The sequence below is a fragment of the Crinia signifera genome, chromosome 5 (assembly GCF_055691185.1).
Source record: "Crinia signifera chromosome 5, ASM5569118v1, whole genome shotgun sequence".
NCBI lineage: Eukaryota > Metazoa > Chordata > Amphibia > Anura > Myobatrachidae > Crinia > Crinia signifera.
In genome coordinates, this window is record NC_139221.1 from 190,262,200 (window position 1) to 190,279,547 (window position 17,348).

Consider the following 17,348-nt stretch of genomic DNA (forward strand, 5'->3'; position numbering starts at 1 on the left):
CTACGGAGGGCAAGAGGGACTGTTATCACGTTTAGTGAGTGCCGGAACCCACTGCTGCTATTTATATATGTATATATATATGTGTGTGTGTGTGTGTGTGTGTGTGTATATATATACATAAGCTACATTGCCAACGTGACTTTGTGGTATAAATCCTTCAGTGCCCATGTAGCCTGGTATATGTCGGAAAGACAAAAAGGACCTTTCGTGAGAGGATGATGCAGCATCGCTCCGATATCGCCTGGCTTACGAAAAACTTATAGACCAGTGGCTGCACATTTTGTTTTGAAGGGACACCAAATGTCAATGTTGAAATACATGATCATAGATTGGGTCCCCCCGCTACGCCGGGGTGGTGACAGGGACCTGCTCTCACTGAAGAGAGAATGTTGGTGGAAACATGATATTGACACTGTGGCCCCAAAAGGGCTCAATGAGTACAATCATCTAGGAATCTTTCTGCAATAAGATCTATGTTATGAGATTTTTTCGTGATTTATTTCATGATTTTTTTAATTGCATTTTTCACGATTTTTTAGTTTTTCATTATTTTTTTATATATTTGTTTTCTGCCTTATTTGAGGCACAGGGTAGTGGTTATTTGAATCTGGAGGCCCATTTTGTGTCTATGTATTGGTTTATGGGATACGATGGTGTGTCTTTATGAATATTGATGCACCACCGGTTGATTATTGTTATATGTGTGTGTGTGTGAAAAGTTTGTAATATTTTATGTTTTTACGAAAATGTTAGCATGTGCCAATTGAGAAGGGACCCAGAACACCCTGAATAGTGGGTTTATTAAGATTTGAAAATTTATTTGGTAGTGCAGTGTACATAAAATCCATGCAAGATTGCACTGCAGTAATATGAGTATGTAGATGGAATTAAAAATGGCCGTGCATTCCACCTATGTTACTGGGTGGAACGCAGGTCAGCTGACAGATGAATGCGGAAGTTCCAATTCTTGGTTGGTACGCAGGACGGAGCTATATCCTCCGCAGTGGAACGCACGCCGGGATGGCTGTGCTGGATCACTGTCACAGAGTAGCGGACATCGGTCACTGTTCTACTAGGATGTTTAAGTAAGTTAACTTATGCAGAATCAGTCTTGCTGTGATATGTTTTTACTGCGCTGCCATATGTTTAAGGGTCTGTTTCTCTGATTGGTAGCTCCGTGGTGGGTGGGACTGGTGTTCCCTTAAATATTGGCACACGCTGTTAGGGATTTCTCTGTATGTCCTTACATGAGGCGGTCATGATTAAGGCCACGTTCCGTGGTTGAAACATCGACCTGTCTATATTCATGTAAAGTTTCCTGTGGTATGGAGTAAAAATCCTGGAAGCCCTGGTGAGTGCCATTATTTGGATTGGACTGTGTTTGTGACCTGTATAAGGTATCACTGATGTGCAACCCCAGACGGATGTTTGATGTAATTGAGTGTGCCTACCCTATCCAGGATATATATATATATATATATATATATATATAATATGTGTGAGTATATAATTGTGCAAAAATGTATTTAGGGGTCTGATTGTCTACTAGAAACCACGCCCACTTTTAAATAGACCACGCCCACTTTATGAGGCCACGCGCCCTTTTCCGGGAGCGTGCGCGCCGAAGGACAAGGGGGGGGATCTCCAGGAATCAATAAAGAGTGAGGTGGCAACCCTACTTACACCTGTGCACTGGTCTCCCTGTCCCCTTTCACCTTGACTCTAGAATATGAGTGGGTACCTGCTACATGCCCTGTGTAAGTCTGCAATTCCGCTATCCTGTTGCACAGCCATATGCAATTCACTCACCACTGAATGATTTCCCCAGTCTGTGAAAATGTGAGTAAAACTCTGTACACAGGGATCAATATGATCACTGAGCAATACAATATATTGCTTAGCAATATATTGCTCGGTGTCCCGTTTTAATCAACGCCGCTGATAAAAATGAGACTCTGCAAGGCTGTTCATGGGACAAATGGTCAGTGACCTGACAAAAGCCTGGGTTCTCAACTCAGCATGAAAGGGGTATTAGGATAAGTAACACTAAAATCAATAATATTCAAATACTCCACTTTCGTTTTATCATAAAAAAGTATAATCTTATAATGCATTAAATATAACTAAACCTGCATAGTACTGTACTTAACTATAGTATGTACTAAAGTAAGTTTCTATAGTGCTCTTTCCAATATAAATGTTTCTCAAGATTTTCCTTACCTATAGCCACAACCATGATTCTCAGGTCTTGACCAGGCACAGGAAATATGACATAAGACAAGCACATTTCCCAGCAAAATAGATACTATTACGTGGTGACCTTTACCTTCTCTCCTGGATATCCTGGCATTCCTCTCAGTCCAACATTACCATGTGCTCCTTCATCCCCCTTATGTATAAAGCAATCAATAAAACAATAAATATAAGAGGATTGCAAAAAATAATATCACATTTTGTCAAACTAATATTATCAATGTCAGTTAATATGTAATCTATAGTGTACATACTGTAGGAATATTTAGCAAACTCAGGCTCAATTGCACCATTACTATATCAGCCATTTAAAGAGAGGCCGATTTGATAGCTATATTATAATTTAAAAAAAGACCTTCATTTGCGCTAGACAGAACAGCAGTAGCTCTATAAAACCTCCCTGTTAGTGGAGTAAAGGGTAGCAAAGTATGTGAAGATAGAGGGCGCTCTAAATGTACCACTACCAATATAGGGAGAACAATTTTTGTTTAGTAGTCACTCAGTTCTCAGTGGACAGGAACTAGAAACCTAGTTCCTATCCACCAAGAACTGACTGCATAATGGATTGTTGTGTCTGACTCTTCATTGTTTTTAAATGATGCTTTAATAAATATATTAAATTCTACTTTAAAATTGTGTGAGATTGTTCCACTAAACAAATTGTTCTCACTATGGCCCTTATTCTGGTCGGTGCGGATATATCCACGTGCGCTCGGGCCGCCGATGTTTTGTATCTGCGCATGTGCAGAGGCGTCTCTGCGCATGTGCGAGCGGGGCATACGGCCAAATCCCGCATGATATGTGAACAGGGGGTGGAGAGGGGCGTGAAGGGCTGTTTGGCCTCATTACCATATGCATACGCCCCGCGTTTCATGGGCGTTCCCATGCAAACGCTGGGCGTACGTATGGTAATGCAGTCGTGACGCACGTGTAGGGGGCGGGCATATGACATCGCCGGATGTCAGCTGCCCGCCCAGATCCCTGCTTTTGCACGGAAACATGTCCGTGTGGTCTGAGGTTGCGGTTTCGGGAGCTGGTGGAGCATTCGGTCCTGCATTCGATGGTCTGTGACCATCGAATGATGGGGGAGGTTCCCTTAGATGGAGGAGGCGTATTCCGTGAAAAATACACGTGCGGTCCGTTCGGCCAACTTCTTACCGCGTACGGACGGAGTTGGCGATCCGTATGGAAGGCGGGGATTTCGCACGCACGGTCCTGGACGCATATTCGGATCCGGCCGCACCAACCAGAATAAGGCCCTATATTGGTGGTGTTAAATCTAGAAGAGCAGTGGTCCTCAAACTATTTTGCTCTGGGACCCCATCAGACAATACAAATAATGACAGGACCCCAGCAAGTTACTGCAGAAGGTCATCACATCACATGTGTAGTCAGCAGACAGCACATACATGACAGCTTTGTGGAGGCACAAAATGATGGGAGGAGTCTAAAATAGCAGACAATTCAACTGATGTTTCAGACTCCTTGAATCACTGACTGAGATTAGAAACGTCATCAGCCTGATTGTCAGCAACATGGAGTCGCGGCCCCATGCTGAGAAGGCGGGACCCACTTTGGGTTCAGGACCCACGGATTGAGAACCGCTGATCCAGAGCGAGCTCTATCTTCACATATTTTACTATATTATAATTAGTTTAAATTTGTATAAAATGTTCTAACAGTTTCAAGTTTGAGCATACATACTACATTCTTCTTACCACAATCGGCACACACAGTAAATAGAGGGAGTGCATATAATGACGCATAGCATAAAATAATAATAATAATAATAATAATAAGGGGTGTTACAATTTCTTTAACTATAGCGTGATAATAGATAAGTGTTTCCACCAAGGCAACTAAGCTGTAATAAACTATACTGTACCAGGTTTGCTTGGGTAAGCCTAGGTTGATTAGATCAGTATACAGGTAGTTTAGCTTTTATTATGAAACTCACTTATATGATAATAATATTAGAATTGGGAGGGGTTGAAGTGAATTGCGCTGCTGAATTTCACAATAATATTAAGAAACAAACTTAGCTTGGCTGAATAAAATGAATAGTTGACACACTGTTGCTTCTTTAAATTTTTATATATGAAAATAAGATATATAGAATTACATTACATAAAAAACACTTGTTAAAACATATAAATTAAAAAAAGGGGGGGGAATAAACATCAATTGGGATCCCAATGGTGCAGACTATAGTAGCTCACTCGACTTCAATTGTGTCAATTAGCCGGCAAATTATTTTAGATTCTGGTTCAGAAAGTCAGACAAATTGGAAGAATGGGGGAATTCCAGGTTTAACACACGTATAAATTTTGTGTGTAAGCTGACAAATGGATTTATAGTGTAAAAGGTACTTATGATAAGTTCATGCTCACCCCGTTAGGTAGCACTCTCTCCGTGCTGTTATGTGGATGGTTCCAGTAGGCAATCGCCGTTGTTAATGGAGATAGATCTCCTACCAGGTATGGCTTACACTCCTCTCGGCCACAAGCCGGTATACCTGCCTGTAGTCAGCGACTGATCCTCCGTCCTGACCACGGCGGCATAAGTAGTTGTTTTAGCGGTGATTTTGGTAGCCGTGCACTGGAGCGAGGTGAGCGGTTTATGTCCGTAGCTGATGACCGGCAGCTTGGGTGGCGGCTGCACTTCAGCTCAAGGCACAATGGATATCAGCGGGAGGCCAGAGGTGGGGTCTGTGCCGCAGCAGTCCCGGTCAGCGTGGAGCCCGAGTATTGCTGATTGCAAGCAGCGTGATCTGCGCTGCACTTCAGCTGTTGGTTGGGCTGGCGGTGCACTGAATGGGATTCCAATTCAAAATAGGTGATGACGTCAACTGGGAACTTTCTCAAGACGAATGATTGTGCTCCTGTGGAGGCTTAATTTAAAGGCAGTAAATTGCTCAATGATCAATTAGATACTTAATCAATTAGGCCAATTTGTGTTCCTTATCCACAGAGGGATATAATGGGGATAATACATAGATAATACATAGCACAAATAAAATACAAATATAAAAATATCAGATTATGATGCAAACAGTGCGTCCAAAAAGAAATAATATAGTTATATTTAGATACAATGTCTACAGTAGTATAGATTTCAGAAGAACGATTATTAGTATTAAGTACGAGAGATGTGAGTATAGAATGTCATTGGGAATCGCATCATACATTTATTTATTCTGAATTTGCATTGGTAATCCAAGCTCCAGTTTATATATAATCCTTGATTACACATAGGATATATGAGACAGTTATTCACCAAGACTATTTTTACTTATTTATTTAGTCATACATTATTTATAGGGTCGGGAGTCTTTGGGGAGCCCTTATAATTTGTAAAATTATTTGTTTACATAGTATGATAAAAAGTATATGGAGAGAAAATACAAGACAAGTATGCAGATAACTGCTAAAGTGGGAGTAATATGCATTTTTCCATATAGATACATTGGGTATTTTACTCAAATTAATGTAGCAACAGTTTTAAAAACAGATTGATCCAGAAATACATCGGTATTTAAGATATATTTTATGAAAAGGGAAAGGTCCTCATTAGAATGTATAGATGTATTTAGATAATTAACAATATATTTGGAAAGAGAGAGACTTTAACAAGGATTCATAAATATAAAAATAGCTGTATAGGTAGAGATAGTGTATATTTCTTCTGAGAGAGAAGCTGGTTATTCCATACATTCGTATAGCAAATATATTATAATCATCATGTTGAATGATCTATTTTATTTATTTATTTGTGTTTATACAAGGCCAAATATGTTCATTCATCTCTATGGGCCTTATTTTGGTTCATTCTTTCTGACAAAATCCTTCTTAGATGGGCAAAACCATGTGCACTGCAGGGGGGGGCAGATTTAACATGTGCAGAGAGAATTCGATTTGGGTGAGTAATTTTGTTTCTGTGCAGGGAAAATACTGACTGCTTTATTTTTACACTGCAATATAGATCTCACTTTGAAGTAAAACCCCACCCAAATCTAATTCTCTCTGCACAAGTAACACCTGCCCCACCTGCAGTGCACATGGTTTTGCCCATCTAAGAAGGATTTTGTCAGAAAGAATGAACCAAAATAAGGCCCTAAGAGACCTAAAGTACGTATTGTATAATTATCTCGTCCCAAGAAATATTTATCACCAAGGGGAGAAGAGGTGAGAAATATATGGAACCTCTCCCCTCCCTTCCTCCTGTCGATTATGTTAAGATGTATATTTTGTTATATATATTTTTCATGCAATCTTTACAGTGAATATAGTTCTAAATATTCTCAGAGATCCAAAACTTCAATATTTCATTCTCACTATTGTTATGTATTAAATCAAAGATCCTATATAGGTAAATGGTTCCTAGATTCTTATATTAGATAGTTCCCAAAAATTCTTAAGATGTGTCTCTCAGGGGGTGGGGGGAGGGGGGTCTGCAAACCCGGGATGTCACAAATAAATGTGCATGCCGGGTAGACCCCTGTCACTCCAACCCATGGGAGGTATATTGGTCCTTAACATGATTCCATCATGTACTGGTGAGATTTGGGAGGATATAGAATTTAATCCAAACAAGTGAAATCTAGGGCTTCATTTAGTCCCTGAGGACTCAGGGTATCAAGTTTAAATATCCATGCTGATTCTGCCAGACAGAGTTTTCTAAAGCGATCACCTCCTCTTTTTGTGTTCAAGATTTGTTCGATTCCTATAACCGTCAATCCACTTGGGTCCCTTCATGTTTTTCGGAGAAGTGACGTGGGATGCTGTGATTCTGTGTTTTTTTAAGTATAATATTTCTGTGTTCTCTACATCTGCTTTTTGGGCTCCTGATCGTGCGACCTATGTACTGGAGCTTGCACGGACACTCCAGCACATAGACACAGTATACAGTCTCACAATTGATAAATTGTTTTAATGAAAAAACTTGTTTATTATAGTTTGAGGTTATTGTTTTCTTTTTGTTGGACATATATTGGCATGTTAGACATATATTCTTATTACATTTATAGTTGCCACCTGGTTTGGGGGGAATCCAAGTGGACTTTGTGTCTTGGTTCACTGAGGGCAATAGGCTCGGAGCAATCCAATCTTTCAGATTTTTATTTCTCCTAAAGGTAATCCTGGGCTTAGTTAAAACCCCATGCAGGATCTTGTCATGGGACAAAATTTTGAAATTTTCTAATAGTATCTTCTTAATTTGTTGGGACTTATTATTAAATTTTGAAACAAAGGCGATCGAATCTCTTATTTGGTTGTCTTTTATATCTTGTTTTTTGGGGTTCAGGAGGTTTTCTCTTTTGACTTTATTGCCTCTTGTAGGATTCCTTCTGGATATCCTCTTCTCTTTAAATTTTTTATCATTATTTCTGACTGTGTTTTGTAATCTAGGTCAAGTGAACAATTACGACGGATTCTTAATAATTGTTTTTTGGGGATATTGTTTATTCAGGGTTTGTAATGTCCACTATTATAGTGGAGGTAATTGTTGGTTCCAACAGGTTTTATATAGTTGGCAGAAATTAGAGTGCTGTTTGTGGTGGAGAATGCGATATCCAGGAAGTTGACAGAAGTATAACTGAAAGTGTGAGTGAATTTGAGATTAAACGTGTTAAGGTTAAAAAAATTAACAAATTCAAGTGCCAAGTTTTGTCCACCTTCCCAAATAATAAACAGATCGTCAATGAAACGGCCATAGAGGACCAGATTCTCCCTATATGGACCGCCCCATATAAGTTGTTCTTCTAGGCGGCCCATATAGAGGTTCGCGAAACTCGGCGCAAATCTGGTCCCCATGGCCGTTCCAAGGCGCTGCAAATAATAGTGATCTTCAAAAATAAAATAATTGTGAGTGAGAATATAGAATATTGAGTCCAGAATAAATTTCTTCCTGGATAATGGGATCTCCATATCTGTGTCCAAGTAATGACTGACTGCACCTACACCTTTATCGTGCGGTATGTTAGTGTATAATGCCTGTACGTCGAGGGTTAGGAAACCCCAACCCTCGCTCTAAAAAGAGCAAATCAAACTGATGACTATAACCCCATAATCCTAGATAGTTCAGACAATCTAGGTCTAGAAACATTACAATCCCTTTTGGAGGAGAATAGCTTGGATGAAATAGAGACATTTAATATGAACTTAACCAATGTCTCCACAACACAACCATTATTCAAGAAAAAATCGAACTTTTTTCCCCTAGAACATAAAAGCCCAGCCATCACCATTTTTTACAATAAAATTCTAGATGATTTAAAAAAATTATGCACTAAAACTACTAAAAAGGGTCCAACAGGAGATAATTTGATGAAACTGGAACGTGCTGAGTTGAATATCCTAAAGAAAGATCTGTCTATAGTAGTCAAGCAGGCTGACAAAGGGGGGGGGGGGGTGGTCCTGATGGAGAGAAAGGCATACTTGGATGAAGCCTATAAACAACTTGAGGATACTAATTATTATACCAAACTACCATCATTTCATACTCAATTTAGAGACCTGCTTGACCGCGCAGTGGTGGAGAGTGCGATATCTAGGGAGGAATCACAATTTTTGTTTCCTTATCACCCGGTGACCCTCACATTTTACTTTTTGCCCAAAATTCACAAAGACCTCACTTCACCCCCAGGGAGACCTATTATTTCTGGTGTAGGTTCACTCACATCTAATTTATCACACTTTGTAGATTCACACCTCCAAAAATTTGTAACCTCACTCCCTTCACATATTAAAGACACAACGCACATTTTAAATAAAACTTTGGATCTGTCCTGGAGCGAGGGTTGGGGTTTCCTAACCATCGACGTACAGGCATTATACACTAACATACCGCATGATAAAGGTGTAGGTGCAGTCAGTCATTACTTGGACACAGATATGGAGATCCCATTATCCAGGAAGAAATTTATTCTGGACTCAATATTCTATATTCTCACTCACAATTATTTTATTTTTGAAGATCACTATTATTTGCAGCGCCTTGGAACGGCCATGGGGACCAGATTTGCGCCGAGTTTCGCGAACCTCTATATGGGCCGCCTAGAAGAACAACTTATATAGGGCAGTCCATATAGGGAGAATCTGGTCCTCTATGGCCGTTTCATTGACGATCTGTTTATTATTTGGGAAGGTGGACAAAACTTGGCACTTGAATTTGTTAATTTTTTTAACCTTAACACGTTTAATCTCAAATTCACTCACACTTTCAGTTATACTTCTGTCAACTTCCTGGATATCGCATTCTCCACCACAAACAGCACTCTAATTTCTGCCAACTATATAAAACCTGTTGGAACCAACAATTACCTCCACTATAATAGTGGACATTACAAACCCTGGATAAACAATATCCCCAAAAACCAATTATTAAGAATCCATCGTAATTGTTCACTTGACCTAGATTACAAAACACAGTCAGAAATAATGATAAAAAATTTAAAGAGAAGAGGATATCCAGAAGGAATCCTACAAGAGGCAATAAACCATGTAGATAAAGTCAAAAGAGAAAACCTCCTGAACCCCAAAAAAACAAGATATAAAAGACAACCAAATAAGAGATTCGATCGCCTTTATTTCAAAATGTAATAATAAGTCCCAACAAATTAAGAAGATACTATTAGAAAATTTAAAAATTTTGTCCCATGACAAGATCCTGCGGGGGTTTTAACTAAGCCCAGGATTACCTTTAGGAGAAATAAAAATCTGAAAGATTGGATTGCTCCGAGCCTATTGCCCTCAGTGAACCAAGACACAAAGTCCACTTGGATTCCCCCCAAACCAGGTGGCAACTATAAATGTAATAAGAACATATGTCTAACATGCCAATATATGTCCAACAAAAAGAAAACAATAAATCAAACTAAAATAAACAAGTTTTTTCATTAAAACTATTTATCAATTGTGAGACTGTATACTGTGTCTATGTGCTGGAGTGTCCGTGCAAGCTCCAGTACGTAGGTCGCACGATCAGGAGCCTAAAAAGCAGATTTAGAGAACACAGAAATAACATACTTGAAAAAACACAGAATCACAGCATCCCACGTCACTTCTCCGAAAAACATGGAGGGGACCCAAGTGGATTGAAGGTTATAGGAATCAAACAAATTTTGAACACAAAAAGAGGAGGTGATCGCTTTAGAAAACTCTGTAAGGCAGAATCAGCATGGATATTTAAACTTGATACCCTGAGTCCTCAGGGACTAAATAAAGCCCTAGATTTTACTTGTTTGGATTAAATTCTATATCCTCCCAAATCTCACCAGTACATGATGGAATCATGTTAAGGACCAATATACCTCCCATGGGTTGGAGTGACAGGGGTCTACCCGGCATGCGCATTTATTTGTGACATCCCGGGTTTGCAGACCCCCCTCCCCCCACCCCCTGAGAGACACATCTTAAGAATTTTTGGGAACTATCTAATATAAGAATATAGGAACCATTTACCTATTTAGGATCTTTGATTTAATACATAACAATAGTGAGAATGAAATATTGAAGTTTTGGATCTCTGAGAATATTTAGAACTATATTCACTGTAAAGATTGCATGAAAAATATATATAACAAAATATACATCTTAACATAATCGACAGGAGGAAGGGAGGGGAGAGGTTCCATATATTTCTCACCTCTTCTCCCCTTGTGATAAATATTTCTTGGGACGAGATAATTATACAATACGTACTTTAGGTCTCTTAGGGCCTTATTCTGATCTGAGCTCAGTACAAATTTGTTCTTAAAATGGGCAAAACCATGTGCACTACAGGTGGGGCAGATGTAACATGTATAGAGAGAGTTAGGTTTGTGTGAGTTATTTTGTTTCTGTGCAGGGTAAATACTGGCTGCATTATTTTTACACTGCAATTTAGACTTCAGTTTCAGCACACCCCACCCAAATTTAATTCTCTTTGCACAGGTTACATCTGCTCCACCTGCAGTGCACATGGTTTTGCCCATTTTAAGAACAAATTTGTACTGAGCTCAGATCAGAATAAGGCCCTTAGAGATGAATGAACATATTTGGCCTTGTATAAACACAAATAAATAAATAAAATAGATCATTCAACATGATGATTATAATATATTTGCTATAAGAATGTATGGAATAACCAGCTTCTCTCTCAGAAGAATTATACACTATCTCTACCTATACAGCTTTTTTTATATATATATATGAATCCTTGTTAAAGTCTCTCTCTTTCCAAATATATTGTTAATTATCTAAATACATCTATACATTCTAATAAGGACCTTTCCCTTTTCATAAAATATATCTTAAATACCGATGTATTTCTGGATCACTCTGTTTTTAAAACTGTTGTTACATTAATTTGAGTAAAATACCCAATGTATCTATATGGAAAAATGCATATTACTCCCACTTTAGCAGTTATCTGCATACTTGTCTTATATTTTCTCTCCGTATACTTTTTATCATACTATGTAAACCCATAATTTTACAAATTATAAGGGCTCCCCAAAGACTCCCGACCCTATAAATAATGTATGACTAAATAAGTAAAAATAGTCTTGGTGAATAACTGTCTCATATATCGTATGTGTAATCAAGGATTATATATAAACTGGAGCTTGGATTACCAATGCAAATTCAGAATAAATAAATGTATGATGCGATTCCCAATGACATTCTATACTCACATCTCTCGTACTTAATACTAATAATCGTTCTTCTGAAATCTATACTACTGTAGACATTGTATCTAAATATAACTATATTATTTCTTTTTGGACACACTGTTTGCATCATAATCTGATAATTTTATATTTGTATTTTCTTTGTGCTATGTATTATCCCCATTATATCCCTCTGTGGATAAGGAACACAAATTTTCCTAATTGATTAAGTATCTAATTGATCATTGAGCAATTTACTGCCTTTAAATTAAGCCTCCACAGGAGCACAATCATTCGTCTTGAGAAAGTTCCCAGTTGACGTCATCACCTATTTTAAATTGGAATCCCATTCAGTGCACCGCCAGCCCAACCAACAGCTGAAGTGCAGCGCAGATCACGCTGCCGGCAATCAGCAATACTCGGGCTCCACGCTGACCGGGACGGCTGCGGCACAGACTCCCCCTCTGGCCTCCCGCTGATATCCATTGTGCCTTGAGCTGAAGTGCAGCCGCCACCCACGCTGCCGGTCATCAGCTACGGACATAAACCGCTCACCTCACTCCAGTGCACGGCAACCCAAATCACCGCTAAAACAACTCCTTATGCCGCCGTGGTCAGGACGGAGGATCAGTCGCTGACTACAGGCAGGTATACCGGCTTGTGGCCGAGAGGAGTGTAAGCCATACCTGGTAGGAGATCTATCTCCATTAACAACGGCGATTGCCTACTGGAACCATCCACATAACAGCACGGAGAGAGTGCTACCTAACGGGGTGAGCATGAACTTATCATAAGTACCTTTTACACTATAAATCCATTTGTCAGCTTACACACAAAATTTATACGTGTGTTAAACCTGGAATTCCCCCATTCTTCCAATTTGTCTGACTTTCTGAACCAGAATCTAAAATAATTTGCCGGCTAATTGACACAATTGAAGTCGACTGAGCTACTATAGTCTGCACCATTGGGATCCCAATTGATGTTTATTCCCCCCCTTTTTTTAATTTATATGTTTTAACAAGTGTTTTTTATGTAATGTAATTCTATATATCTTATTTTCATATATAAAAATTGAAAGAAGCAACAGTGTGTCCACTATTCATTTTATTCAGCCAAGCTAAGTTTGTTTCTTAATATTATTGTGAAATTCAGCAGCGCAATTCACTTCAACCCCTCCCATTTCTTTTTGTCCATTGTGAGTCTAGACGGGCTCACAGAAGTGTGTGCTGCAGCTGAACTATACTCATATCTACAAATTTAGCTCATTTTTTGAACAAAATCTAACTGCTGAGCGCCAGGCAGTGTGTCCCAGGGTGGTTCTCTTGGGTTCCACTCCGATCCACACTAACCCCCTATCTAATAATATTAGAATAAATCACATATGTGTTTAGGTATGTTATTTATAACTCTTTCTTTCTCTCTCCAGGTTATTCAATGATATGGCAAAGTGACTAGGTAGTCGCTCTCCGCATCTTTATAGCAGTTTGCCATATCTGTGCCTGCCGGCTAAATTAGAGGTGGGATACAGAAATGCTGGGAGGTTCTGCGCTCATCCTATCTAGTGTGCATATTGTATATATGATGGATACAAGAAAGAGAGAGTTGATATTAAAATATAACCTTTATTTATTCAATTAATAAGGCAACGGAAAAAGTATTAAAAAAATATATTTATTTAAAATTTATATTTATTTAGAGCAGACAGGCTTATTATTTAACACTTCTGTAACTTAGTTATAATACTGCAACTGTTTCACTTTGTATTTTTCATACGTTGCTATATAAGCATTTAATTGATACAGAGTATCGAGTTACAGAAGACAAGGGATGAGGCACAAGGATATGATAGTTTTCTTGTACTGGAGAAATGTATAGTAACTCAAATTAACCCTTTGGGTCCTGTTAAAATAATGATTCCTGTTAACCCCTGGCACTAGGTATTGGGAACTGACTATCACAACTATGGTTGGTCCCAAATATTTGTGAGATGTACTGTAGATATATGTCTAAAGTTTCCTATAATATATGAACTGAATAGCAAATGTACTTAAACAATATTGCAACCCCTGTAAAGTACACTATAATAGTGCCACAAAAGTAATGAACTGTGCTAATTGCTGCAGTATGGTATATTGAGTGAATAGCAATAACATTATAAACTGGGGTAAATAAAAAATTGATAGACTACACTAGTTGCTACAGTGTAGTATATGTAGTACATTGCATTCAGATAACACACTTGAATAAATCATGTGTGGAGGTGGCGGGGTTAATATGGTTCAGCCATGGCTCAGATAGTGAAGCCGCTGCTCATGATATATATGTGCAGGCTGTCAGACAACAGATACAGGATTTGAGCAGCACAGGCAGTCAGACAAAAGCATTAAGTAATATAACACACACGGTTAAGAGCGACCGCACGGCTAAAGGATGCCATACGAATGCTATGTATGGATCAGCCAATAAAGGTAGAGGTGATCCTAGTCATTAAATAGTCACTGAAAGTCTGTATGATGTCAATATTCCTTATATCTGTGAGAGCCGGTGAAACAGAGGGAACAGGGGTGCAGTACTGTGGGTGGTCTGAGTGTGGCGTCCCGCTGCTCAGACAGATGTGAAGTCTTCAGTCACCTCTTTAGAGCATTGGTGGTCAGTGGTTTTCGGAGGAGAGGGGAAGGGTGCAAGTGGATGTGCCAGTGGGTGGTCTGAGTGCGCAGAGAGCAGTGACCGCGGATGAGCGCTCATCCGCGGTCACTGCTCTCTGCTGCGGGATCTCAGAGCCACTGGCAAATCCACTTGCAACCTTTTCCTCTCCTCCGAAAACCACTGACCACCAATGCTCTAAAGAGGTGCCTGAAGACTTCACATCTGTCTGAGCAGCGGGACACCGCACTCAGACCACCCACAATACTGCTCCCCTGTTCTCTCTGTTTCACAATTGCCGGCTCTCACAGATATAAGGAATATAGACATCATATGGAGTTTCAGTGATTATTTAATGACTAGGATCACCTCTACCTTTATTGGCTGATCCATACATAGCATTCGTATTATTGCATGCAGACTGTGTTTCATGTGTATGTCAATGTATATGTCACATTATATAATTAATTTGCACTTTAGAATCATTAAACTTGATTTCAACATATACACGGCCTCACCATCTATCAGATATAACTATCCATCATATATACAATATGCACACTAGATAGGGTGAGCTCAGCACCTCCCAGCATTTCTGTTTCCCACCTCTAATTTCAGGGAAAGCGTCTACAGTCAGCCGGCAGGCACAGATACGGCAAACTGCTATAAAGATGCGGAAAGCGACTACCCAGTCACTTTGCCATATCTGTCCATAGTCACACTGCCGGCTGCTATAAAGATGAGGTAAGCGACTACCCAGTCACTTTGCCGTGTCTGTCCATAGTCACCCTGCCGGCTGACTAATTTTTAGACACGCACCCCGTCACTTTTGTTTAGGTTCTGTACTCACACCTCTTTGTTTTGGCATGCCCTTAACCCAGCCCATTATGATAATTTTGTTTATATATATCGTGTCAATAGCCCAAATCGAGAGAGTGTGTATGGCGGTACAATCTTTTTCTTGCGACTGTTTGGACGGGAGTACATCGGACGTCGCAAGTAAAATTGTACAGGTATGTACGCGCGTATCGGCTGTTTTTTGTGGACGTTCCGACGTGGCTATGGTCGGTGAACGGTCACAAGAAAACTGGAATTGTATAGATGTGTACCCAGCTTTAGTGCATTCGAAGTTGTCGGACGGGACTATTAACCCTTGCTTGTGTGGATGATCACACTATTTATGGTCTAAAGGTTTATTTTGCGCACTTATTTTCCTTTCACACACACACACACACATATATATATATATATGTACACACACTTATATATATATATCTATATACAGTATATGCACACACACACACACACACACACACACACATATATATATATATATATATATATATACATATACACATATACAGCAGGGGAGAGGGGGGGTCCGGGCTCTGCTGCCCGTGCTGTCATCCAGAAGCAGAGGAGAGGGGGGGGGTCCGGGCTCTGCTGCCCATTCTGACATCTAGCAGCAGAGGAGGGCGGGGGGGGGGGGGTCTGGGCTCTGCCTGCCTGCCCCTTCTGACATCTAGCAGCAGAGGAGAGGGGGGTCCGGGCTCTGCTGCCCATTCTGACATCTGGCAACAGAGGAGAGGGGGGGGGTCCGGGCTCTGCTGCCCATTCCGACATCTAGTAGCAGAGGGGAGGGGGGTTCCAGGCTCTGCTGCCCGTGCTGACATCTAGAAGCAGAGGAGAGGGGGGGGGGGTCCAAGCTCTGCTGCCCGTGCTGACATCTAGCAGCAGAGTAGAGGGGGGGTCCGGGCTCTGCTGCCCGTGCTGACATCTAGCAGCAGAGGAGAGGGGGGGTCTGGGCTCTGCTGCCGTGCTGATATCTATCAGCAGAGGAGAGGGGGGGTTTGGGCTCTGCTGCCCGTGCTTACATCTAGCAGCAGTGGAGAGGGGTGGTCCGGGCTCTGCTGCCAGTGCTGACATCTAGTAGCAGGGAAGAGTCTCACTGCCGCCCTCTGCCCTCTTCTCTCCCATTGCGCCTGCCACTTCCTGTGACCTATGTTCCAGCTGCTGCTACTTCACTGGGGGTTGGAGGAGGTCCACAATGCCGGAAGGAGGTACCCGGAGATATATCGGATCTGAAACATTGTGGGTGCTATAAAGCACCCAAGATGTGCCCATGATGGGTCAGATTCCGATATCACATATTTTCAGCAGGTCCGACCACTTGATCCGATTCGATGCGCACGGGGCAGCGCATCAGATCAAATGTCAAACACATGCGATTTTGGGCAGATTTCACCCAATTACATGGCCCAAAGTGCCGACATCGGGTGAAATCGCCCCCAAATCGCATAGTGTATGGGGGGCCTTAAGCCTTATGCTGTGTACACACGGTGAGATTTGACATTAGATTTTGACTATATAGTCAAGATCGCATAGGTTTTTTACCTTGCGATCACAATGCGCGCTCCCGTGTCGGAGGCAGACAGGACATACATGGAAAAGGCCTGAAGCCCAATTTACTTGCTCCAAGCACCCAGTGCAGGGTAAAACAATGCCAAAAGGCCCCATAGGAGGAAGAGAACTTCAACTTCTTTCCCTCTGCTGCAAGGCTTGGAGTTAGCCCTTTCTACTAGGGGTTGGCTGAAGCTTTCCCACTGGGGAGCAGATTCTTTAGTTATTTGAAAAGGATGACAGCCTCAAGTAACTTGGGGAGAGGGTGGCACATAAGGGTGGAAAAGTGCAATAAATAGATCCTATATAAGCTTGCAGTGCTTTTCATCTCTTTGGGGGGGTTCAAGTGTTACTCCATTCGGGGATGCATAACTGTCGGTGCTGACACTACAGTTATGTT

The 17,348-nt window shown here is 40.6% G+C and overlaps 1 long non-coding RNA gene across 1 annotated transcript in view; it reads right to left on the reverse strand.

Annotated features, from left to right (window-relative positions):
• Window positions 1-2,325: 2,325 nt before the first annotated feature.
• The window catches only part of LOC146079619 (uncharacterized), a 54,774-nt gene continuing 39,751 nt past the window's right edge, over window positions 2,326-17,348 (reverse strand). Inside the window, exon 3 of the long non-coding RNA XR_014474652.1 lies at window positions 2,326-2,389. This is a non-coding gene — a long non-coding RNA (uncharacterized LOC146079619). The remainder of the gene's footprint in view (window positions 2,390-17,348) is intronic.